The sequence below is a fragment of the Gordionus sp. m RMFG-2023 genome, chromosome 2 (assembly GCF_954871325.1).
Source record: "Gordionus sp. m RMFG-2023 chromosome 2, tfGorSpeb1-WG-v2, whole genome shotgun sequence".
Taxonomy (NCBI): domain Eukaryota; kingdom Metazoa; phylum Nematomorpha; class Gordioida; order Chordodea; family Parachordodidae; genus Gordionus; species Gordionus sp. m RMFG-2023.
In genome coordinates this window covers 54,654,054-54,680,598 of record NC_088776.1, presented here as the reverse complement: position 1 = coordinate 54,680,598, position 26,545 = coordinate 54,654,054, and the positions used below count along the sequence as shown (strand labels likewise).

General features: G+C 26.3%; 2 long non-coding RNA genes across 3 annotated transcripts; both read left to right on the top strand.

Moving 5' to 3' along the window:
* Window positions 1-12,249: 12,249 nt before the first annotated feature.
* LOC135923731 (uncharacterized) lies at window positions 12,250-14,127 on the top strand. Of its 2 annotated transcripts, none has more exons than XR_010571265.1 (3): window positions 12,250-12,329; window positions 12,393-12,534; window positions 13,999-14,127. It is a non-coding gene; the product is annotated as an uncharacterized LOC135923731 (long non-coding RNA). The 2 variants fall into 2 exon arrangements; XR_010571266.1 differs by having other exon boundaries at window positions 12,276-12,329; window positions 12,406-12,534.
* A 7,088-nt stretch (window positions 14,128-21,215) lies between these two features.
* LOC135923732 (uncharacterized) lies at window positions 21,216-24,791 on the top strand. Its single transcript, XR_010571267.1, has 2 exons — window positions 21,216-22,372; window positions 24,483-24,791. It is a non-coding gene; the product is annotated as an uncharacterized LOC135923732 (long non-coding RNA).
* The last annotated feature ends 1,754 nt before the right edge of the window (window positions 24,792-26,545 follow it).

Sequence of the window (26,545 nt, the reverse complement as noted above, 5' to 3'; positions counted from 1 at the left end):
GACCGGGCCGTTGCAAACACTATATATATATATATTTTTAACATACTAAGACAATAAGTATTTGCATTTTACCTTGGCATTTGCAGTTTAGTCAAACATGTGAAACGCGTCAAACACCTTTTTAAATTTTTTTTTAAAGACTATTATTATTTTATTTAATTTACATAAAACCTAATTAAAAATATTTTAATTTATTATAATTATATAATTAAAAATAAAATTCTATAATTGAGTCCTCAAAAAGGAACCATAATTTTGTGTCTAAAAATTTCTATTTGAATTTTTTGTCGAATAAAAAGGAATTCTCTCGGTTCATTTGTGAAAAGTCGTATTTTATTACCAAGATTTTTTAAAAACAAAAATGTTGAAGGCGAAAAATGCCCGTTAGTAGAAGTCACTACTGGAGTGAATAAGAAGTTTTTAAAATTTTTGTATTTGTTTATCTTTTTAATTTCAGCCTGTGTTATTAAATTGAAATTTACGTTTGAAGGGAATGATGAGACACACGTGTAGTCCCATATGAGTGATTTGCCGAGGGCCCAAGGTATGGTTGTCATACCATCAGGTCTTAAACCATCTACTTGAGATAAATTTGATGGTTCAAGATTGTTTGGAATGTGTGCAGCTGTTAAGCTTCTATTTATTATATGGTGTACAGCTGAGTGGCGTTGATGTCGCCGTTGACTAAAAATGCAATTTAAGCCATGTCTACCCTTTGAATCAACGGGTGATTTGCATTTGATGCAGGCATGAGGCTGTACTATATCGCAACCTAGATGTAAACCAATGGTTACTCTCAGTTGTTCATTTGATAAGAGATTACCAAGGTTGCGACTAGGGAGTGATTCTAACCATTCATGACCACCAAGTCTGTCAGATAATTGGAGTAGTTGAATGCAATCTAAAGGTGGATTGACTGATATATCTGTCTGGTATTTAGAGATTAAAGGTGTGAAAATTTTTTTGTGTGTGATGATTGATGGTAATACGGTGTTAATGGGTGTGCTTGCCTTCCATTTGTCAATAGCGTCGTCTAATAAACGATCGGTAGGGCATATGAAGCCAGAAATCATAGAATTGTTAGATAATCTAGATGATACGAAAGATGATAAGGATAAAAGATTGAGCGGAAAAAAATCTAAACCGCCTAGTTTAGAAGGTAGCTGAGCAAGTGACCAATTGAATGAGTTTAAATTTATGTTTAAAATTTTTCCCAGAAATATTTTAAATTTATTTTGAATTTTAGATATGAATTCATTGTTTTTGAAAAAAGATGATAATCGGAAAATGTGCATAAATTTAGGTATGTACAGGCATTTGCGAATTAAAAATAAAGATTGATGAGCTGGAAGGAGACTTAGAATATGCTCCATACTGTAAAAGCTGTTTAAAAATCTTGTGGAAAAAATCTTCCGACTTGGTCACATTAGCTAATGGGGACGATTTTGTAGCCTTCCAACTTATGTGGCTTATTATTTAAGAAACATAAGTCTGTTTTAAAATATTATGTTGAGTCCCAGGCCGATTAGCTTGGGAATTGATTTCCAGCATGTTTTAAGGCAGCATTAGTACATTAGCTGAAGGGCCACAGATGGTCCCATCGTCTAAATACCATAGATTAAGATCTAGGTTGAAATTTTGTTTAATTTGGGAGATGAGATGATGGATTCCAAAACAAAAAAGAAGAGGTCTTAATGGATCCCCTTGTTGGATGCCCTCTTGGGATAAAATCTGATAAGATCCATATGTCAAAGACATCTGAAAACCATATGAGGATTCAATAAATTTAGAATAACAGGGAAAAGTTTCATAGAAGAATTTTAAAAATGAGGTACGATGTAGGCTATTGAAGACATGTTTGAAATCTAGTTTACATATAACAGAATCAGGTGGTGGGTTTCCTAAGTAAATTCTTAAGGTATGAGCCGCTATTTCACAGCCACCCTTGATCCCAAAACCTAGTTGATAAGAATTTAAAATGTTGACAGCATCATGTTTGATGTGTTCGATTACGATTTTTGGCTCTTAATCTTCTGAAAAAGGAGCCTACTGCAATGGGACGGGTACCACCATCTGGCTTAGATAAAGGAATTAGACGTGCACCAAAAAGGATTTGGTGAGTTTGAATTGGAATATCATTATTTATTATGTTATTACAAAAAGTTGTTAAAACCTTGATGACAGAACTATGGGAAGGATTTTTTGAATTAATTAAGTATTGAAAATAGGAGGGTCTGAAAGCATCAAGACCACCTGCTGAGTTTTTATTGAAAGAATTGATAGCATTGACTATTTCATCACTGGTAAAAATTACAGTCTGGTGGATTGGAGAGATGGGTAGATTATCTGTAGAAGCTTCAGGATGTAGTTGTTTTAATAGTTGTAATGTTTCTTCATTGATAGGAGAAAGATGGTTATCTGAGGAATGAGTTTAATTGCACCACCTATGTCACCTTAATCTATTTTATTTGATATTATTTTGCATTTATGTGTTATATCATCTACTTGCTTTTTAACATTATGATTGTAGTTAATCATTTGAATAGTGTCAAAATTATCAATGTTTGATTTTATTTGTTCATGTAATGGGGCCTCTTTGTTGGCGGGACGTATAAGACATTTGTGAGAGAAGGTTAATAAGTCTTCCCATGATTTTAAACAATTTAAGTTATCAATAACTTTTGTGATAAGTTTAATAACAAAATTTGAAATTAGGTTTCTAGATTTATTTGGTAGATGTGTTAAAGTGGGTCCTTTTTTCCATTGAAAAAATCTTTCAAGAAAATCTGTGTTAATAGGGGGGAGGATGAGGCTCAATAATATTTAATAAGGGTTTGGGTATTGTTATAATTTCATTGGTTGGAGATTTTTGAGAGGAAGGACATGTTGACCCTTTGTAACTATGTTTGTATAAAAGATTGCCCTTTGTCACTTTAATTAGTTTAGCACAGATGTTACAAATTGTTGACATTGTTTTATTTTATTTTTTAACATAAGAATATTTGTATTATAAAAATTAAAATTTCTTAGCAAAACTATGTATATAGGATTATGAATATTTAAATTGATGTAACAAAATTGCTTGTTACAAGTTTGAGGGTATGTGTAATGTGCAAAGAAAACTATGAGAGGTATTGTTTGTAATTTTGATCCTGCACATCTAGGCAATGATGGGCCAAAGAGACAATAATAATTTTTACGTTTGTCAGCAAGTAAGTAAAATATTTGTTGTGTTATCTCGATCTATAATCTCCCCTGACCTTATCTTCTTCTCTAAAGATTTACCTATATGATTATATTTTCCATTGTCCGAAAATGTTTGTCCTATATGTGATTTATCACCTTGCAATTCTTTAAGAATTGAATGTAAAATATTTTGACCCGATATTTCTACTTCCTTAAATGTTAAATTATTTTCTGTTAATACCGGATTAATTATTTTATCAGTTTCCTCAATTATATTATTTCTATTTTTATTTTGTATCTCTTGTGATACTAAATGTAAAAGATTATTTTCATTATCTTGTGTTTTAATACTTAAAGAATTATTTATTTTATCTGATAATATGATTTTCAAATATACTAAAACAAAAAAAATTTTTATATTTTTTTTCTTAAAATAATAATACGCCAACTTGCGGATTTCATATTAATGAAATTTAAAATGTAATTATAATTATTTTTAATTTATTTCTATTAAAGGATTTAAACTATTTTTTATGAGATAAAAGGAAATACAACTATTAATATCTATTCATTTTTTATTGATTATATTTAATAATATAATTTTTATAAGTTATACATATCATAAGAAAATGAATCTTACTCCAATTATTAGTGTTGTATTAAGATGATAAAAATTCATTATATATATATTTACGAACCTGTTGTTAGCCATGTATTTTGGATATTTATGTGGAAAAAGAAAAATACAGTGGCAACAAAATAAAAGAATCTTTATTTTTGTTTTAAAAGGGAAATTTATGTATATACTATCACTTATTATTTTTATGGAAATTTATGAATAAAGAAATATTTGAGAAGAAAAGATTCATTAAATAATAATTAAAGAAGTAAGGAAGAAAAGATCTATAATTACTATTTAAAAGGGTGAAAGTGGTAAAAAAAGGAAAAAAAAATATATATATAGATTTTTGGTATTTCGTTATTTCTTTCTAATAGAATTTTTGTATTTCGTTACTTTCATTTTAATAGAATATATATCAAAAATTTTTACCTAGGCATTTGCATTTTACCTTGGCATTTGCAGTTTACCTTAGCATTTGCAGTTTAGTCAAACCCGAAAAATTTAATAATCTAAAAAATTTTTATAAGAAATTTTATACACACAAATTATGAAAATATTAATATATTATTTTTATTTCTCAGTCATAATTTTTTAAAAGATTTTATGGTATTAATATTATTTACTTTTTGTTGCATATTCCTTAAAATCTTTGCAAATATTTTTAAAATTATGTTTGATCATTAATTCCACTTTCTAAATCTAATAAAGAAAATATTGATTACGTTCCAGAAATTTTTAATTTAGGCCAAAATATATGCTTTGAATCAGCATTTGAATGCGGTAATGCAAAAAAGTATCTTTTTCAAAATTCGAAATATTTTAAAGTTTGATCAATTTATATTCTATTCAAAATATTTTTATAACTATTTAATTTTTTCTCCCATTTTGAGTAATATAAAGCCCATTTCTTATTATAAAATATAAATTAATAATTGCTAATATACTTTTCTTCTAAAAATTACACAACTTGAGATTTATTAAATTCTCTAACTTTTATTCAATTATTTTTATAAAAAAATTAAATAATTAACAGTTATCGTAATATTCATGTTCGTGCTAATAATAAACCTTAATCGTATTCGAATTATAATTATTATAGTTTTATAAGATTTTTTAAAAAATATTATGATATTTAAAATAATGAAAAATTTCATTCATCATCATTATACATAAATTATTACAATATTTAATTTAAATAATTAGGAATTCAAATTTTTAAAAAAAAAATTATTGCTTTATTTTAGTCGATGTTAAAGTAAGATTCTAGCCAAACCAATATTTCGCAAGCCTTGAGATTTTGTTAATAGATTATATTTTCTTCAGAAAGCATTGTACAGTCCCGTCCATGAATAGTTTGAAAACGAGAATAATACCTAAATAAAATTTTTAATAAATAATTTATTTTAGAAATTCTTTCCGATATATTCAGACTTGCAGACCCGGCCCGGGTACATCGGCCAAGTCAGAGCCGGGCCAAATTGTTTTTTTAAAAAAAATCTGAACCGGTCGAGCGTTGCAGATGATACCTCTACAGGTCTCTGATATATTTTATTCAAAATGAAACGGGCATATAAATATAGATGAGCGATTTAGAGGGAAAATAAAAAGAATCTGCCAAAGATTCAATTTAAATGAATATGATGAGCTTCGAAAATATATCGATGAAGAATATCAAGAAGGATTCAATATGCATGTATCAAAATAAGGAAAAATATCATCGCGGGTGAATAAAATCTTTTTAAAGAAAAATACAGCAAATAGAGCCCAATGAAAACGATGAAATGAGAAGATTTATGAGTTTTTTTAAAAAAAATTTAAATATTTTTATAATTTTTATAGTTATCGATATCGATAGTAATGAAATTGTTATATTATTTTTAAAATATAGATGTTAGCGTCAATCTGTTTTTTCCGGCAATGTGTTATTTTTTCAACTTTAAATCATTTTTGATTTTACCGAAAATGTATTCCATCATGTTTAAAATATCTACCCTATGAATTTCTGACAATTTTTCCATAAACTTTCAAATTTAATATAATTTATATTAGATTTTTTAAACATTTTTTATATAAATTATAAATTGAAAGGTTATTATCGGCAAAATTGTCTACAATTCATAAGATAGGTATTTCAAACATGATAGAATATATTTCTGGTAAAATCCAAATTTTAAATTTAAAAAAACGCGCTCAAAAAATGATTTAAAGTTATAAAAATAATGCATTGTCGGAAAACACTTTGACGCTAACTATTTAATCATATATCGTGATAAAAAAAAGAAGTAAATTATTAATTTACATCTTTTTTTGATAACATATAAAATATCGTAGCACCCCCTGCCCCCTCTCACATTCGCGTCAAGTTTTTCAACAATTCTCCATTGTATGTAATGTTTTAAAAGAAAAGGTAGCTAATAATGAGACTTCAGATATATCAATCATAAATACTGCTACATTTTAAATGAGATTACGTTCGGAGAATTAAAAAAAAAACAAGCTTTGGCTATGAAAACCGAAAAATATCAAATTTTTTTTTGTTTTGCTCATAGTTTACGGTTAATTATTATTTTTTGCATGAAAGTAATCTTATGATATTGGTTCCGTAAATAAATTGTAATCTAAATATCTGATCTGTTATCGTATAGGTTATGTACGAATATCAAGTATCGGCACAGCCTTAATCCTAAATATTAAATACATATTAAATTATCACTTGATTAAAATACTAAATGAAATTTTTTAAAAAGAAAGAATAAGGGATAGTAATATTTGCCGTACTTCGAATTTTAGGGACTTAGGCAAATAAAGTCTTCTCCTAAAATCATTATCGCTCAAGTGATTTGTTGAACAAATATGCCTATAATTTTAAAATACTCGATAAATTTAAATATCATGATATAGTGTATATTCACATCAACAACTTGTATAGCGCTATTAAAAATTTTACAGTTAAAAAATTTATCTTCCTTGATATTTTGTTTGTAAAGCATGATATAATATCGAAGTATTTAATCGTTTATTGGTTTAATGCCAATATATCAAAGAGAAGGCTAAAATGGCTTAATATAAATGTATTAAAAGTGTTTTATTGACATAGCTTTATCGAGAAAAAAATAACAATAACAATTTACCCAGGGATCATGTATATGATTCTCTTTCATAGAAAAATATTTCTTAGTTTTTTTCACATCGAATTAATAGTCATTTGGAAAAATTAATTTTCCAACTCTTCTCTAATTCATCATCAAGCTAGCGCTGTTTAAGAAATCCTTGAAACCATTCATCTTAAATAGATAAAAAAAAATTTATGCATTTTAAATAGATTAATAAATTTGTGCATCTTTTTATAAGCAACACTGCACTTTAATATTTCTTATAAGATTCACCTATGCAAAAACAACATGCTAAACCAGAGTAACATAAAAACAAAAACTATTTTTTTTGGTAAGTTTTTTTTATATTTTTCTTAAAAAACTACTAAATGGTCGTATAATATGCAAAACGTAAATTTAGACTTTTTGAAAAATGTTTAAATCATAATTTTGGCCAATTTATTTTTACTATACTAAGCCTCGAGATTTGGTTAATAGAAAGCTAAACCTTTCTACATGCCAAATCTGGATTCTGAAGTAATGTTTTTTAGCCAAAATTGTGTTTTAGCTCTTGTTGATAAGATCTTTTCAAATTTGCCATTATTGAATTAAAACTTCAAATTTTTGGATAACTGGTAAACCATTAAATTATACCAATTTATATAAAGAAAGAGATTTCATAAATATGATATTGCATAACATGTTTTTCGTAATTGTCCAAGATTTCAAAATAAAATTGGATTGATTTAAGGATATGAAAAAATTTAAACAATAAGATAAAAATTTTGAGATAACCTTGAGTTAAGAGTATTTCTAAGAAATTAAAGAAATTTTTAAATAATAATTAAACTTTATGTAAATCATTGAATTTTATAGTTAACAAATTAAAAATAATCCTTAATATTTTTTCAAAGATTTTTTTAAGGTCTACTATTTTTTATAATAATATGTATATAATTTATATGTATAATAAAATAATTTTTCTCCCTCTACACATATTAAATAAATGAACTACAAACGATTATTTACTATTTCCTTAGTCATGATGATATTATTAAGTGTTATGATTGAAGCTGATATTGTAGATCCTGCAGTAAATGAGGCGGGAGATGGAAACGAATTTAGTTTTAGAAGTAGCTTATATAAATCTAATATTTTATTTTCATTTGTGTTCAACTGTTCTAAAAGTTTGAATTTGAAATATTTTTTTTCAAATTTATGACATAGCTTAAATTATTTTTTTTTAGCAAAAGCAAATTATTTTAAATTCTATATGAATCGATACCTATTACTAACTTTATAAAAGCTCCTTATAATTTTTAAAAATATGATCATATTTTTTAAATTTTATTTTTTGAAAAGTAAAAATTTTTGCCCAAAAACCCCCCAAGAGAGGGGTAAAGAAAACGGTTCCACGTCCTTACAGAGAAACCATTACAGAGAAATCAATTACAGAGAAACTTTTACAGAGAAAACAATTAAAGAGAATGTCGTTTAAAGAGAATTTTTTTATAGAGAATTATTTTATAGAGAATGTATTTTACAGAGAAACTTTTACAGAGAAAATTTTACAGAGAAAATTTTACAGAGAAAATAATTAAAGAGAATGTCGTTTAAAGAGAAAACAATTAAAGAGAATGTCGTTTAAAGAGAATTTTTTTATAGAGAATTATTTTATAGAGAATGTATTTTACAGAGAAACTTTTACAGAGAAAACAATTAAAGAGAATGTTTTTACAGAGAATGATTTTATAGAGAATGATTTTATAGAGAATGATTTTATAGAGAATGATTTTATAGAGAATGATTTTATAGAGAATGATTTTATAGAGAATGATTTTATAGAGAATGATTTTATAGAGAATGATTTTATAGAGAATGTTTTTACAGAGAATGATTTTATAGAGAATGATTTTATAGAGAATTTCTTATAAAATTTTATTTAAAGAATATGATACATTATAAAAAATGTTAATCTATATAATATATAACATTTTTATATAAATTTGTGTAATTATTACTTAGGGTGTGCATATTGTTTTTCTGGCCAGTCAAAACATAGTATGTATTGACTGGCCATATACTATGTGTTAACTTTTATTATAAATATTAAATATTTCCATATGTATGAAATACTTACAAAAGACCAATCTTACATCTCAATTTACCATCATTTATTTAATACATTAATATCTTACTTATCTTTTTGTTAAACTTTCTTAAATTTGTTCATCATTTGAAATAAAGTGAGTTTTTTAGAAAGAGATACTAATTTTGAAAGAAATCGGTCCAATAGATAAAATTTAATTTTTTTATATCATTATATTTGGTAGCATTAAAATAGAGTAAAATTGACACAATGCAAAACTCTATTTTTGAATTTCAGAAAGTTTTATAATCTTATATCATGTTTAAATAAAATTTTCGAAGTTTACAAATTTTAAATTATAGATGTGACACACGGATAATCTATTCTTTAGTTAAAAGATATTTGTCAAGAAGCGACAAACCTTAATCGTATACCTCTATGTGGTTATCAAAATATTTTTATGGCAGTAAAAGTGTTTATCAATTGAAAACAATCTATGTTATGTTATTCTATATAAACGACATTCTCTATCATTGTTTTCTCTATAAAAGTTTCTCTGTAATTGTTTTCTCTATAAAAGTTTCTCTATAATTGTTTATTTTGTAAATGTTTGTCACTAAAGACCATTTTAGAATATTTTAAGTAATAATTTAATTATTTTTTTAAGTGATAATTTAATTATTTTTTTAAGTAATAATTTAATTATTTTCTTTTTAAATTTTGATAAATTTTTTTTAAATTATGGCGGAATTTATTTTAAGTAGTCGAAACAATCTGTTACTACTTCTTGATTTTTACTTATTTCAAAAGGAAAAAACATCTAACCAAACAACCTATTGGAGATGTATTCAATTCAATGTGGACGAATGCAGTGGACGAATGCAGTGGACGAATGCAGTGGACGTGCAAGAACTAAGAACGGAATCCCTATATTCCACAATCATAAACATAACCATGTACCAGACATTGCAGATATTGAAGCAAGAAGAGAGCTAAATAGAATTAAACAAGTGGCTTCTAGTTCCCAATCTCTGCCCAATAATATAATAGCCGATATAGTTTACAGTTAATTATCACTTGAAGTAATCTATTTTATTTTGACATAGGTTTCAAAATTAGAATGGTAAATAAATTTTAATCTAAATATAGGATCGGTTATCATATCAATTTTGTACGAATATCAAAAATATCAAATTGGTGATTGTAAAATTGAGTGTTTGAGCACCATAGTAGAAGATTGAACCGAAGGTTGAAGATTGAAACAATAACATAATTTAAGGTTTCATATATTCATTTCCATTCATTATAAAATAATAAATTATTAATAAACTAAAAGATACAAAAATTCTTTACCCAATAACATGTGAAAATTTTATAAATCGAAATATACTCATTTACATAGTCTATCTTAAAACATTTTTTTTTTATAATAAAGAGATACATTTGAATGGTATATTCACTTGACTGGTAAATTCAATTCTTAGATATATGTATATTAAATTATCACTTGATGAAAATAATTCAGAGAGGACCATGTGAATTTTAGAAAAAAGAAGAATAAAGGATAGTAATATTAGCCGAACTTAGATTTATAATTATAGAAACTAAAAAAAACAGAAAACAAAATCCTCTCTTAAAATCATTATTGAGTTATGTTTATCGCGTAATGCTTTAACAAATATCCATATAATAACAAAATACACTAAAAATTAAATGATTCGAGTTATATATATATTCACAACTAAGTTGTATAACGAGATCAGAAATTTTATAGCTAAAAATTTTATACTTCTTGATCTTCTGTTTGCAAAGCATGATATAATATCTAAGCTATTTAATCGTTTAAGTGGTTTAAAAATGTCGTAAGGAAGAAGACAGAATGCTTTGTAAATTATCTGAAGTGTTAAGAGAGTTGTAAGAAAAACCAGGGCTATATTGTCCATTAAAAACTGAACTGCTATTAAAAAATAGAAGATGTAAATTTTCCAAAATTTTTAAAGTAGTTTTATACTTTACATAGATCTTACTGTAGAAATTAATATTTAAAAAAAAATCTTTAAGTTTGTTATTAATATAAAAATTAAATATTTAAGAATTATGATCCTTTAGCATTGAGTGTCATAAGCGCTTCCTTCTTTTTTTATTTTATAAAAAAAAAATTATTTAAAAGTGTTAGTTCTACTCTTAGCAGTAAAATATTACTAGACTTACTTAAGCACCATATTAAAATACATATTTGACTTAAATTTCAAATCTCAAAGTCTATTATTATAAAAATAATTTGAGAAGAAATTACCTGCCCCGGGATAACACTATTCCCGGTCTCTACTGACTTTATAGCTTAATCGAGCAACATGTTTGAAAAAAATTTATCAAGGATAATTTTTCTTTGTGATCGAGTAGGAAAAAATTGTTTTTTAGTTCATCAATTTAACAATATCGGAAAAGATTTTTTTTTCTCTTAATTATAAGCAAACTAGCGGTGAAAAAAATCCATAAACCCGTTAATTTATGCATCTTTCTAGAATTATCACGGCATTCTTTAATAGTGTCGCTTTGCATCACCATGCTTACAAGATTTACCCCTACAAGAAGATAATATGATACTAATGTAACCAAAACAAAACAAACTGCAATTCTTTGGATGGGGTTTTTTTTATTTTTCTGAAAAACTACTAAATCGTTGTAAGGCCGAGAATCGTAATTTCGACGCGTTTTGAAAAATTGCTGAATCAAAACAAATTCTTTTTTACCATAACCTCCAGATTTGATCCAAATAAACAACCTTTTTGCCAACGATATGCGAAATCTGGATTCTTAAGTAGTATTTTTAGCCAAAATGTGTTTTAGCTCTTTTTTTTTTTATAAAACCTTAACTTTAGGTTTGTAAAGCACTCTTAAATAGTAAATTTACATTACCCCAAGAGTTTCAGATAATGGTTTAATTATAAATTGTTAATATGATCTTTTATTTAATTGTTAGAAATAAATTGAAATTACTCTATCTAATCATCTTTTAAGAAAATAAAATAATATTGATTTCATAAATATGACAATGCATGACAAGTTTTATTTAATTATCCAGGATATCAAAATAAAAAAAAAGTGATATAAGGAGATGAAAAAATTTAATAAGATAAAAATTTTGAGATAGCCTTGAAAGAGTATTTCTTTGAAAATAAAAAGTTTTAAAGTATTAATTTGACACATTGATGTGAATCATGAAATTTTACAGTTGCCAAATTTTAAACAATTGAATTATTTATATATATAAAAGAGTCAAAATAATAAATTAACCTTTTTTAAAAATTTGAATTATCTTTTCAAAGAAATTACTAAGGTATGCTATTTGTTATAATATATCTATATGGTTTATTCTTTACAATTTAAATATTTTTCTTAGATATCATTTATAGATCTTCAATAAATGAACTATAAACGATTATTCGCTATAACCTTTATCATGATGGCCTTATTAAGTGTTATGGTTAAAGCAGATATTGAGGAGAATACACCCACACCTAGAATAGATAGATTGAGAACTAGTATTTATCTAAAAAATTTTATTTTATTTATTTTTCAAATTTGGGGATATCTTATATTTTTTTTAAAAGCTGATAATCTTAAATTCATTTAAAAAAAATTATATTTATATTAGCTAGGGGAGACTGGGGACAGTCAAACTATTGCAAAATTAGCTATAACTCTTTTGTTCTGCTTTATAAATATTTTTATCATAATCATATATTTAAAATTTCGAAAAGTTAAAATAATCAAGAATAAATTTATATCTCTTTTTTATTGAAAGACCATAAAATGTTTTGCTATGGATTTGACACTTTATAGTTCTTTCTTCTTCATCTGTGAAATCTCTTAAATATTTGGTTTACATTTACACTAATAAATGAGCTGGTTTCATAATATCTCTTCAAAAATATATAAATAAAAATAATTTTTTAATTTCTTTATCATTGCCATTTAGTTATTATTTAATATAACTAATATTTCATTAAATTATATAAAAATACTTAATACCTTAGTATTTAATATTGCTAAAATTTGATATAAAAATTACTTAATACCTTAATTTAATATTGTTAAAATTTGATATAAAAATGATATAAAATTTTTATTATATCTCAAGAATAAGACAGATTGTGTACTGAATGAGCTAGCTAGTCTAGTGGCTCATGTTCAGTCTTTATATATTTTTATAGTATCCTAATTATAATATGAATTTGTCAAATTTTAACATAATTTTAGATAATTTTTAATATAAAATGTAGGATCATATGTCATTTAATTGGATTTGTAATTTTACATATCCAGTAATCTATAATTAAAAAAAATTTATTAAAATTAACTGATGTGCATGGTATAGCAAGCCTCAATCTTTAAATTTACAAATCATGATTGAAATTTTCTAGACAAAATAAATACTCTATAAAATTTTATTTATATATAAATTATTATATAACTTAATAAAAATTAAAATTCTGGCATGACAAAATTTTTTGAATTTGAAATCAATTTATATCTTAAATAAAATTTTTGATAATTAATTATTTCAAAAGAAAAATTTGTAAGCGATTTTCAAAAATTTTAAAAATCTGATTTTAGTATAAATATATTCTAACATGTATAGAGATGCCCATACCATGAAGTTCACAAAATTTTGCATAGAATTGTTATCCGTTTTTATATATCGATTTTCCAAATAAATTTTAAAAAATAAACCAAAGTTTTTTGGCGAAAAATGTGTCGAATTTATAGGTATGGTAATCTACACATTCTGTAATACAATTCCGGTGTAATCAGTTTTTTTAAATTTTGAAAATGACCCTTGATTTAAGAAGTGAGAAATTTTTAATCATCATATAGATTCCATATTCCAATTTTTTTTATTAGTAAAAAAAAAAATTGTAAAAACAAAATACTCATGTTGTATATTTTTTTTGGTTTACATTTTGCATTTGATATATATCTTTTAAATCATAAAAATATTATAGAATGTCGTACTATCGAATGCTATAAAGATGGATGTAAATATATTCCATGCATTGACTAAAAAAATTGAATAAATTATTTTTTTGTAAAGTTTTACCAAAAAACCATTCAAATAAAAAATAATATTATTATACCATTTTTTTCTAACATTTTTTATTATTAAGATTAAAAAAAAGAATTTATTTGTGAAAGTTTGAATCTAAATAGCAAATATATTTTTTTTCAATAAAAATCATATTGGCGCTATTGCTAAAAAGTTATATAATTTTGAATAAATTTAAGAAATAATTATGTCCTAGGGGTATATTATACATAGAACCTTATGTAACACAGGGATAGTGCAATTGCATTTTTAAGATTTGAAAATAGACTGGAGGGGGTGGGGTCACTCTTTTTGTCAATTAAATTTTAATATACTTTGTCAGTAGAGCAACTTTATATTTGATGGATTTCATCATTTTAGGCATAAGGGAGAGGGGCCCTGCAATATACATTAATAAAAATGAGCCAAATGGCATTAGCAAGACAATGCAAAATTTCCAGTAACGATTTACCATGTTAGGGTCAGTTAAATAATTCATAAAAACTTAAACTAATAATGAGTTTATATATTTGATTATTATGTGATAAATCATTTAAAAAATTTTGTATTGTTAGTCAGACCTTTTAATATATACGAAAATAATTAAGAGGCATTTAAAAAGCTTAAAAAATAATATCTTAAGAACAGATATAGAGAAAAAACAAATTAATATTTAAATGTACCTATTTTTTTTAATAAACTTGTTAATCTGAGGGAAAAATATTATTATCTATACATTTACATTAAATAATTTTAATTTAGGAGTATTTTAGATTTGTAGGTAAATATGAAAAAAATTTAACAATAAGTTATTGAGATGTTTATTCTTCCTATAAATTTTGACTGATTTTAATTTGAGTGCAAATGATTAGTATATATATAGTTAAGATAAATGAAAATAAAAGATATTTAAATATTTATCATCAAATTTCTATTGCTGTACGAGAGTTGAGAGATTTCCTATTTTTCATTCGATAACGGAAAAAAAATGTTGTTTATAAAATGCGAAACCCAAAAAATTATTCTTTTTATAAAAAGAACTAAATTAAATTTGAAAAATATATATTATAAATATAAAATTGCAAATTTATATTCTTAAAAAAAAACAATTTTAAAAATGTAAATTTCCGTGATTCACGGGAAATTTATGTTCACGCCAAATCACGCCCGGCAGAAACTGGGAAGGCCCTTCGCGCCAGTCATGCCTAAGAATTTAAAATTTATTCACACTCACGCCGTGACCCATCTTGTCAGGATTTGACCCGTGCCCTTCTAATACCTACTCGAATCATTCCGTATTTCTCCCCTGGTCCATTTGTCAGTTAACGGATTCAGCATACTTATGGTGTTCACTTGTATCATATTATTGGCAGATTTAGTATAGAACGTTTCCATTGGAATAAAATTATTTTATTAACTACCTAAATTTCCATAAAATTTTTTTTTAACTTTAATTGTATTTCTAGTAAAATTTCTAATCAATAAACATTTTTATTATTCAACAAAAATACTCAACTTTATTTTCCTATTTATTTATCATTTTCCTTTCACTTTAACCTATATCCACATACTTCACAAATTTCAATTGCCTCTATATAACCTTCCTCAATTTTCCAAATTCTTGTTTCTCCTTTCTTTTGCTATTTTTGTTTTACCAATTACCTATAAATAAATTACTTTTGCGTTCCTTTTAAACACAAAATTTATTTCCTAACCCCACCTTTTCCTCACAAAATTTACTTAAATCTTTTAATTTTTCTTGTTTTACCAATTTCCCATAATTAATTGTGCTACTCGAAATTTTTCTTATAACCCTCCATTTTACTACTTTTACTACATACTCATTTTTATTTTTAAAAACAAATTACCACAATTTAACCTCATTCCTCAATTTCATCTTCTTCACAACTTACGTGTTAATTTCTCCCCCCCCCCCTTTACGCATTTTATTATTTCAATACAACTTCTCTACAATGCAATAAACATTTTATTTCAACTGATTTACACCATAAGCAATTCAAAAATGTCTTACTCTGCGATTACCTCCTTAATCCAAATTTTCTCCTGGACTATTTGTACTGATCCCCATAGTTTAACTTGACTTCAATTTAACATCAATTAACCACTTTTTATATTAATCTCGATTTTCTCCCGGGTTTTTTGACATTTGCCATTTGACCCCCTTTATTCTCCGGAAACTATATTTAAAATCAATTAAATTTCCTACTTTATATATATATATTGACTCGACTTCCTAAATACATTATCATGGCTTAACACATAAAATATCAAAATGAACAAACACGTAATCCAGAAGTTACTTTGGTTTTTAATTTAAACTTTCGGCTTTAATTTTAACAACAAATTATCAATTTCTCAATTCCCATGTCCTGTTACTTATTATAAAACTCTCGACCCTTTAACGATGCTCTTGAGATTTTACCAGTTGCTTTCTTCTCTAACTTTTGACTTTTTCTATATTTTCTATATTCTTTCTAATTTCACTATTAATTCCCCTACAATTTTTTATTGGTATATTATTCACATCTTTTAACTTATTTTCATAAATATGATAAAATTATTTCTCTCCCACATATATTTCTAACTTTTTTTCGTTACACTTTTATACCTTTCTTATTCTCAATTGATCTATGCTTTGTGTCCTCACATTTAACCTTAAGTATTTTATTTGCCACATATGACCATTTCTTTCTCTAATTTTTTTACCTTTGCCATACACCAGAACCCACACTTATTGATTAATTACATATTTCAACTCAGAGTTACTTATATTTTTTAAAAATGTCGAAACTGGTTTCAACATATCCAAAAACATGTTAGTTTTTCTTCCCAATATTTTCTCAGGCGGGGACCTGCCATCCCTTCCCCCCGCACTGTTGTATACAAATGACCTACCCACAGCTTTCCTTTACTTTCTTTATTTTTCTTAAACCAATTTTTATAATCGCAACCATCCGTTCAGCCTGCCCATTCGAGCTAGGATGAAACGGTGGCGCCATTATATGTCTCGCATTATTTTAGAGCATAAATTATTGAATACGGCACTTACAAAGGCCGCCCCTCCATCAGACACCATAATCCTAGGAATTCTAAATTTCGAAAATTTTTTCTCACAATGTCTTATATCTATTACTGTGGTTAAACCATGCACCTCTTCAAATAAATCAACACTCAGAATAACCTTTTTTCTATCCCATTCAAAGAAATCTACAAGTACCCTTTAGACGGCCCTCTAGGTTTTGGTCAAATATCACTTTTTTTGGTTCCGGAGCATGCTGGACCTGGCATTGCAAACCACACAACTTTTTTATAAATTATAATTTCTTTATTCATTTCTGGCCATCACATTCCTTTCTCCATTGCTTCATTCTGGCTATTCATTGATGACCCTCATGTAACATATTTAAAACCCTATCTCTTAATCGTCGGGGTATGACAGCTCTATTCCCTTTCATGAGACAATCATCAATTATTATTAATTCAGCCTCTATATTTTTATATTTATCCCCTTTACAAAGATTTCTTCCTGTCAATCATAAATTTGCCAAAGCCAATTCTCTATCTTTCAAAATATATTCTTATATCTCTTTCCACGTATCAGGACTACCCTTTAAACTCCACGTTAATGTAAGAATTAATGACTCTTCACCGGCTTCATCATTCACCATAATATTAATACTTACCTCTTCATTAACTCCTAACCTCGATAAAACATCAGATAAATGATTTATATTTTCTCTGCCTATACTTTAATTGCAAATCAAAACTACCCACTAACAATAACCAGCAATGAAGTCGTCATTAATTATTTAAAAAAAAATGAATGAGAGTTTTGATCTATATATACTTAAAATTTCTTGCCAATTAAATATTTTCTACATTTTTGCCTATTCAAATATAACCCCTAAAGCCTCCTGTTCTATCACTGAATATCTCGCTTCTTACTCTCGTGAAAAATATTATAGGTCTTTTCATTTCTTCAATTAAATGTAATAGAGACACCCACTCCTTTTTTGGTTACAACTAAGTCCAAAATTATACTTCCAAATAACTAAAAACATACATAGGTTCTTTACTTTTCTAATATCAGCTTACTCCAGTCTTTTATTATGCTGTTCCACCGTTATTCCCGTGACTAACATAAAATACCTCTTCTAAACCTTGAAAAACAGCTGCCAGAAGTACGTTGAAAAATGGATGCCGAAACAATTAATCTAAGTGGAAGTCTACAAAATATAAATAATCCCTTAAATGTCGTTATTGTCAACAATATTCTCGTAGACTCCTTCACCAACACACGAAAAATCTATTTTAGAAAAATATTTCGCCCCTTTTAAAATTACCTACAGATTAAGAGTTGCTCTAATGCTCAAATTCTTAAATGGCAGTTAATTTTGGGCACCGGAACTAATGACGACCATTCGCTATATCCAATAGGACAAATAATGCCATCAAGTACCAATTATCTAATTCCCCCTCAATTTCTGCTCCCCAAATGGCACTCCGCGCACTGCATAATACTGGGGAACGTAATCTACCAAATGACCTAATTTTTTATCGAAAACTTCCCCATATTTATTTTTCAAATCTGCCACTGCTCTTTGCAACAAATTTAAAATTACTTCAATTTCATCCATTACTCTTTGTCTTCAAATTTTATCCTTATTAATTGCGCCGGGATAATTTCTAAAACAGGCCATTTATCTCTTTCAAATTTTATTTCTTCCGACTGATGATTTTATTCACATGTTTTCTTGTATCATTATTTCCCTCTTCAAATATCTTATCAACTTCAACTTCTATTTCATTATATGCTATTTTTATATATATTTATTTTCATCATTACTATTGCCTTACATCTCACATTTCCTTAAATCCTTCACCTATATTCTTATTAACATTTATCACATTTAAACTGTTTGGTCCTTACCTAACCCCAGGTCTACTAAATCCCCTTACTCAACTTCTCATTTCCACCCATTTCGACCTCCTCGTATCAATTTCCTCTTGGTTATAGACTTCTTTATTTTCTTTTGGTATTATATTTTCATTACTTTCTACTCCAAAAATATTCCATAAATATATTAGATGGTTCAATTTTCACTATCCAGTTCTACCATTTCTACTTCTTCCTCTAAAACCCATAAATTGAATCGTATTTTTTTCTACCTCTGGTATATTAACTTTTCCTAAAGCTACCATATCAGATCCATATAATTATTTAACCGTCATTTTATCTTTTATTATTCATTATTTTGGCCATAACTTATTTATTAATCTAATACAGATTTTCTCTCTAGTATCTAACAAAATCAAGTTTTCTATTTCCTACATTCACGTTTACCATTGGAAATGAATAAAATTCATATTATTATCTATGACCAAATTTGAACTCATATCATTCAAAATATCTATTTCATTAAAAAAAAATTATTTACATCAATTTCTTTTAAATTATTATTTAACAACGTATCTGATCCCCTTTCAGATTTATTTCATTATTTTCCACAATTAAATTTGATATCATACCACTTTTCAAATTTATCTCTTTTATGCATTTTTCATTAACTATATATATTAAATCCCTTCTCTCTTACCTCATATCATTCTTATTTATAAAATTATTTACATGTTCGTGAAAATCTCCTGAAGTGAAATTCCCCAATATAGCCTCTTTTCCATCATACAGTCATCCTACTGGGCAATCCTTGACAAAATGCTCAATATCTTGACATTTGAAGCATGTGATATTACAAATGTTATTTCTTTCCTATATACTTTTTCGGTTCTTCCCTTTCATTTTTAATATATGCATCCAAAGCCAAATATTCTGCTGGGAATGCTCAGTTATTCAATGAACATTAATCTCGCGTATGCCACGAATTTCTGAAACTTTTACAAACCATTATTCTATGTTTTCCATTAATTTATACTCTTGAACATAACAATTCTTTACCCTATGCCCTTTATTTCGACATCTTTTACAAACCATTGGTAATGCTCTTTGAACTATCCTTTTTACAATTCCTGCTTATGTGAACATATTTTACACATGTGAAACAGGTTCCATTCGATTAAGCTCTTTGATTAATCTTCTTATTACAATCTCTGCTATGTAGCTTTATTTTCCACATTTAAAACATGTCCCATTTGACCCAGTTCCAATTGACCACCCCTCCTATTTTCCACTCTAAACACATTACTTACACCATTTTATCCCTGACCATTATCATTGTTAGTTTAAGGTTATTGATAGATATTGACAAGTCAACATATAGTAATATATAATATCCTAAATTTATCTCTTTTATATTAATCGTACCATACCAATAATGGCTTAACTCAAGTAAAAAATTTTAATTGGATAAAATATATTTAAAATTAAACAAGTATCTGAAATAAGAAAAGTTGTATTTAGATTGCTTTTTTAATATATGTAATCCATTTTATTAATAATCTGTCAAACAATTATGTAAAAAGAAATAATTTATGGAAGCTTACAAAAAATGTTATGAATTTCTATAAAACTTTTAAATTTTAGGTTTGTATTATTCGAATAATTAAAATTTATTAAATATAATTTAATTTCGCGGGGTTTAGACCAGGAAACAATAATTTTCTAGAAAAATAAGTTACTGATTTAATAGGTTAAAAAATAAATTGCTATTTTTATTTGGAAGAAATAACTTCCTTCTTTTTCTCCCATTCATTTCAACTATATTCACTCTAATATTTTAATTTGGGGTGTAGTTCCACTCTTAATTTTAACTATTACATTTGTGTTACAAAGTTTGTTGGTATCCTCGAGAAAAAACAATCTGTACAATATATGTAGGTTGTCCTCCATATGATTCACATTCGCTCACTAGTGGCAGGTCTATGACTCGTGATAAGATAATAAGATTCGCTTTTATTATTTACACAATCACTATGGGTAGGACTGTGACTACGTTATAAGATAATAAGATATTAGATTCGTCTTTATTATTTACACAATAATTGAAACAATTTTTTTAAAAAAAAAGAAATTAACGAGGAAAATTTAGTAAAAAAAAAATTCTGAGAAAATTAAATAAAATTTTGAAGAAAAATTTTTTCAAAAAAAACTGTAAAAATTCTTAGCTTGCAGTATTTTTAATATTGAGTGAGTAGAAAAAATTTTAAGCATTTCAGAATATTTACTAAAAATTTACAAAATTGCATAAAGCGCACAATTTTAAAAATATATGTTGAGAAGGTGGTGGGGGTAAATGGGGATAATCCCCCGCCGTATCAACGACATGAGTGAGAGTTAATTTCTTATTATATCAGATAAAGGTTTACTTAAGACAATGAATAACAAAAGTACCTTAAAAACACTTTGCCTATATGATCTAAGGAAATGTGGATAAATTATTATTGAATATGTTGTTTTTCTTTTAATAAATGACTTCGCGATACATTCATGGTAAAAAAAAAAGGATTCGCTATAAAGGGACAATTTTCGCTACAATCGGGTTTTTTATAAAAGTTTCACTAAAATGTATTCTCTTACAATTTACGGTTCTCGCTGAAAATGTTTTGCGGTAAAACAAAGATTTGCGAAATTGCTGCCATATTACCCTCGCTCTAAAATGCATTCACGATAAACGACATTAATTGTAAAAGTTTCGTTAAAATGTTTCTCAATAAAGTTGCTGATATAACCTAAAATTCCCTACAACACTGGGGTAATGGCGGAGAGCTTATATATGTGACAAAAATTCGGTTTGGAAATATGCCGGTCACATGTGCTCTATATATGGGTGCAAGACATGCCCATTAAATGATTTTTTTTTAATTTTTAAATTTTATTATATTTTTTTAATATGTTGACTTTTTAAACTGAACAAAATTTTGAATGTAAAAAGGGAAAAAAAACTATAAATATTTACCTTTTTTAGAAAAATCAAAATATTTTTTGTTTACTTCTCTATAAAATCTGCTGACGTTATGATATATTTTTAGGAAGGAGGGGCGGGGAGATTTAGGTTAAAAATTTATTTCTTATTATTATTAATATTCACCTATCTAAAAATTTAATATAATTTATTTAACAATTCTGAAAAATATATATGTCCTTCAAGTTTCATATGGTTTTCGGAATTCTTATGTTTGTAAGTTCTTAGATATTATATTTATATTTCTTTTTAAAATAGTTTAAACTTAGAAAATATTTATATTATTCAACAAATTTTTACTTTATATTAAGGTGATGATTATCAACTATAGCTCCCAAAATACATTAACAACACGTAGAATATTTATTTATATTTATTTATCAAATTAATGGAAATATTAAAATATGTTGATTATTAGTAGTTTAGTTAAATGGCTTTATTTACGCTTTTAGCCAAAATAATATAACGCAAGCCTCAAGATTTCGTTAATAGAATTTCCTAATCATTATGCCACTTATGAGCAAAATCTCCAAGACTTGCGTAATATTTATGGCTAAAATATTGGGTTAACAGTTTTTAAAAATCGAGCCGTTTAAACACTACTTTTTAGTGTAGTTGTTTTATTCTGGGGCTAGAAAAATTAACCAATAAGCTAACTAAACCTTAATTTCTTAACTATATCCAAATAAACGAAGAATATCATTTAATTGCACAGTAGGATAATCGAAATTTACATTTTTACTTTCAGTTTTATTTGTCCAGTTTTTAATTTGTTTTCATAGTTTTAAAATTATTTTTCAGTTTTTGTTAGATTTTCCTAATATAGTGGGTTTGGTGTTAAATAAAAGTATTCCTCATCTAATATAATCACTAAGCCTTATCTCTGTTACATAATCCTAAGCTAACGACTAACGCGGTCCATGATTTGAAAACGAATTTCTATATTTTGGGATAAATTTGAATAACAAATTGTACGAATTATTCGAGCTTGAGAGAGAGTATGCGCTATGTAATTTAACAGCTGATCGAAATTATAAATCTTCATATTTTTATAAAATGAATATACTATATGATTACAAAAATATAATTAATATATTAATAAAAAAAATTAAGCTCATTGAAAGATTTTATAAATTCGATCAGGTGTCAAATCGCGTTGATAAATGCCCACTAATTCTGCGTTAAGCATAATATCCCTCCTTATGCTAATTGAAGGGTGGGGTTTTTTAAAAAAATATATATATTTTTCGCTAAACCTACATTCACAGTTAGAAAGAATTTGCGGTGATTTTTTATACTTCGCCGCAAATATTAAATTACTTTATTGGTTAGGGGAAAGGCTGATTTTAAATGTCTATGTTAAATAAGAAATTTCCATTGTTGTTGATGTTTATGAATAAATTTAAAGTGCTGTCCATCTAAAATATATAAAATTTATTAATCTTGCTATTCCATTGAAATTCCCAAATCACTTTGTAACTTTTAATGCTATACCAATGAAATTACCAAATTCCCACTTGCCTTTTTACACCTAAATATAGAATCAAAAATCTTGATAAAACTAAATTGTAATTTACAAAACTTATTAAACTTCATTTAGAATAGCTGGTGACAAAAAAAAACAAAGGAGAGAAAGAGATGATTAAGATGAAGAAGAGGGAAAGTTGTCGAAGTCTGCCCGGCTACTTAGGAAAAGAACCCATAAAGCAAATAATATTAGATTTCTTAATTCCAAAGCGCTTAAGTAAATATATGCCTTTTCCAAAATTTTGATTTAATTTTCAGTGTTCATCCAAGCTTTTCAATTAGGCTAAGCCCATGCTTACCAAATGAACTTAGAGTTGTTGCAACAAATGGTTTGAACTTATATTCATCTTCTAAAACAACATATTTATTATTTTTAAAGTCCTTGTTAATTTTAGAATGACTTTATTGATGTTAGAGAGTAAGAGGTAGTCAGCGCCGTGTAATTCCATCGAGATGTCTCTCATCAGTGAAGAGATCTGACGGGGGGTCCTAAAGTTATAGGAAAACCTTTTGATGAGAGCATAGCATCCGTTATGTCGAATTGAATTTCACTACTAAAGATGCATGGGAAACAATGACCGTCAGATTTACTTACTGGATTCTTGCATTTGGCCACTCATATTGGGCAGAGGCTTTCCACTGAATTATTTAAAAAAAAATATTGATAATGTGCAATCAATATATTATATTTGCTAGTTTTTAATTTTTAAAAATAAATCATTCAAGTAATTCGATTATGAATATCAATATAATTCGTATATTCAATTCGTTTTTGAAACCGAAGATCTTTGGTGAGGTTTTTAAAATCTGATAATCTAGCACACATTATTTAACTATACTATTAAAAATGGATATAAATATTTTGCTTCGTAAAATTTTTTTTAAAACCAATTCATTCATTCATTATATATATGTCAACTTTTTTATTTGTCAATAGTGAGTAGTAATTACGATGGAGACACTTCTAATATCACAATACTCGTATATTCCTCACCTTGCGATAAATATAAGACCGAGAGCTGTAACCCCTGCGTGAATATCACCTGTAACAGCAATACAACTTTGGTAGAATGCGAACCGAACTATTGTAAGGGAGCATGCGAAGCTATTTTTAAAGATGCTATCACAGAGAAATTTATTGATTGTCGATAATATATTATATTAGCTGGTTATTTTATTTGTTCTATAAAAATTTATTTGTGATTCGGGTAAAATTAATATTTAAAAATAAAAATGTATGTATATCCTTTTTTATTTTTATTCGCTGAGTTATTTTAATTGTATAAAAAGATTTGATTCCGGTAAAAAAATAAAAATATTCTTATACCTATATTAGAAATTTAAACTATATTAGCGTCTCTGTTAAAAAACATTACCTAAAGAATAGTTAGTTTCATAGCTTAGAAAAATCACCACCCGAAAAGATTCCCAATTGAGTTACCGGGCTGATATTATCATCACATAAATTACTGGTTTTAAAACGGTTGGATATTCTTGATAATTCCTTATTTTTTAAATAATATATTTATGCCTTGTTAAGGACTCCTCTGGCTGATATTATATTAACGATTAATATCTTTAAAAAATCCAGTTCCGTCGTGAGGATATGAGATTTTCGTTTAACAATTAACAAATATTTAAGGATATCTCAAGTTATTGCATATTATTTAATGCGCATTTCAACTATTTACTTTATCTTCTCTAATCTCGGGAATTTCAGAGTATTTAGATATTGCGATTTAAATTCTTGTTATATTTAATAAGCTTTTCTTTAAATCTCTGTAATTTATATACAATTTAAATTAATGGAATCAAATTGGAAAAGAAATATCCAACTAGGAGATAATTTTCTTAAACTTATCAAAAATTATATAGATTTATAAAATTATAAAAATTAATACAGAATTGCTCTAACTTCTTTATCAATTTATAAGAAATTATATTATACTTCACATTGGCATAAGAATCATTTTCAGCATCAGATAACTACTATGATATATTGTAATAATTCATTTTAAAATTAAGGGAAATTAAATAAGGAAGTTTTGCGAAAATATTAATTATATTTTTTCTAAAAACATGGATAAAGACTCCTTTTAAATGTATCATTGAATTAAAATAAAAAATGGCTGTGATTAATCATTTTAATTTATTTTATAAAAAATCGGAAGAAAGCGTAAATTAATAAGCGGCGTATTTTGGCATAATCAAGGGTAAAAAAATTGGAAGATCTGGAAACCCGCTATAAGTTAAAATTGGCTAAAAAAGATGAGGAATATGATAATTTATTTTAAGGGTTTTATATATTAACTTGATACAAATTCTTCTGAATATTTACAGGACACTACTTCAATTTGTAATTAGACTCTCTGTATTTCTAGGTTGAAATATTGAAAAGACGAATAAAATTGATAAGGTTTAAATATCAAGAATAAATATTACAAATATAACTTCAAAGCATTCAAATTAAGAATTCGAATGGCATTAAAAATTTTGAGCAGGAGTGTTATATTTTACTTGGTCAACATATACTGCACAAGAATATGATAAACAATCCTTTTGGAAAAAAGCCACTGGAATCTTCTAAACTTGCAAATTTAGTTAGAAAAAATCATTTGCACAACAGAAACCATCATATCAGCGAAAGAGTTTTTTCTACTAACGAATTAACACTTAATACCAAAAAATATATATCCTAACGATCTTGATAAAATAGTATTTATTCACAATTATCATTTAACTAAATTTAATTTTTAATTTATTACATTTAATTTCTTTAAACACCCCGCCTAAAAAGATTTCAAATACACGGATAGGGTCTAAGTACAAATGATACCTATACAGATCTCAGGTATTTATATATGTTACCGTCAATGTGTTATTTTATAAACTTTAAGCTAATGAAATCTTAAAAATCTGATTTTACCAGAAATATATTCCAGCATAAAATAACTACCCTGCGAATTTTAGACATTTTTTGCTATTAACTTCTGGGTCTTT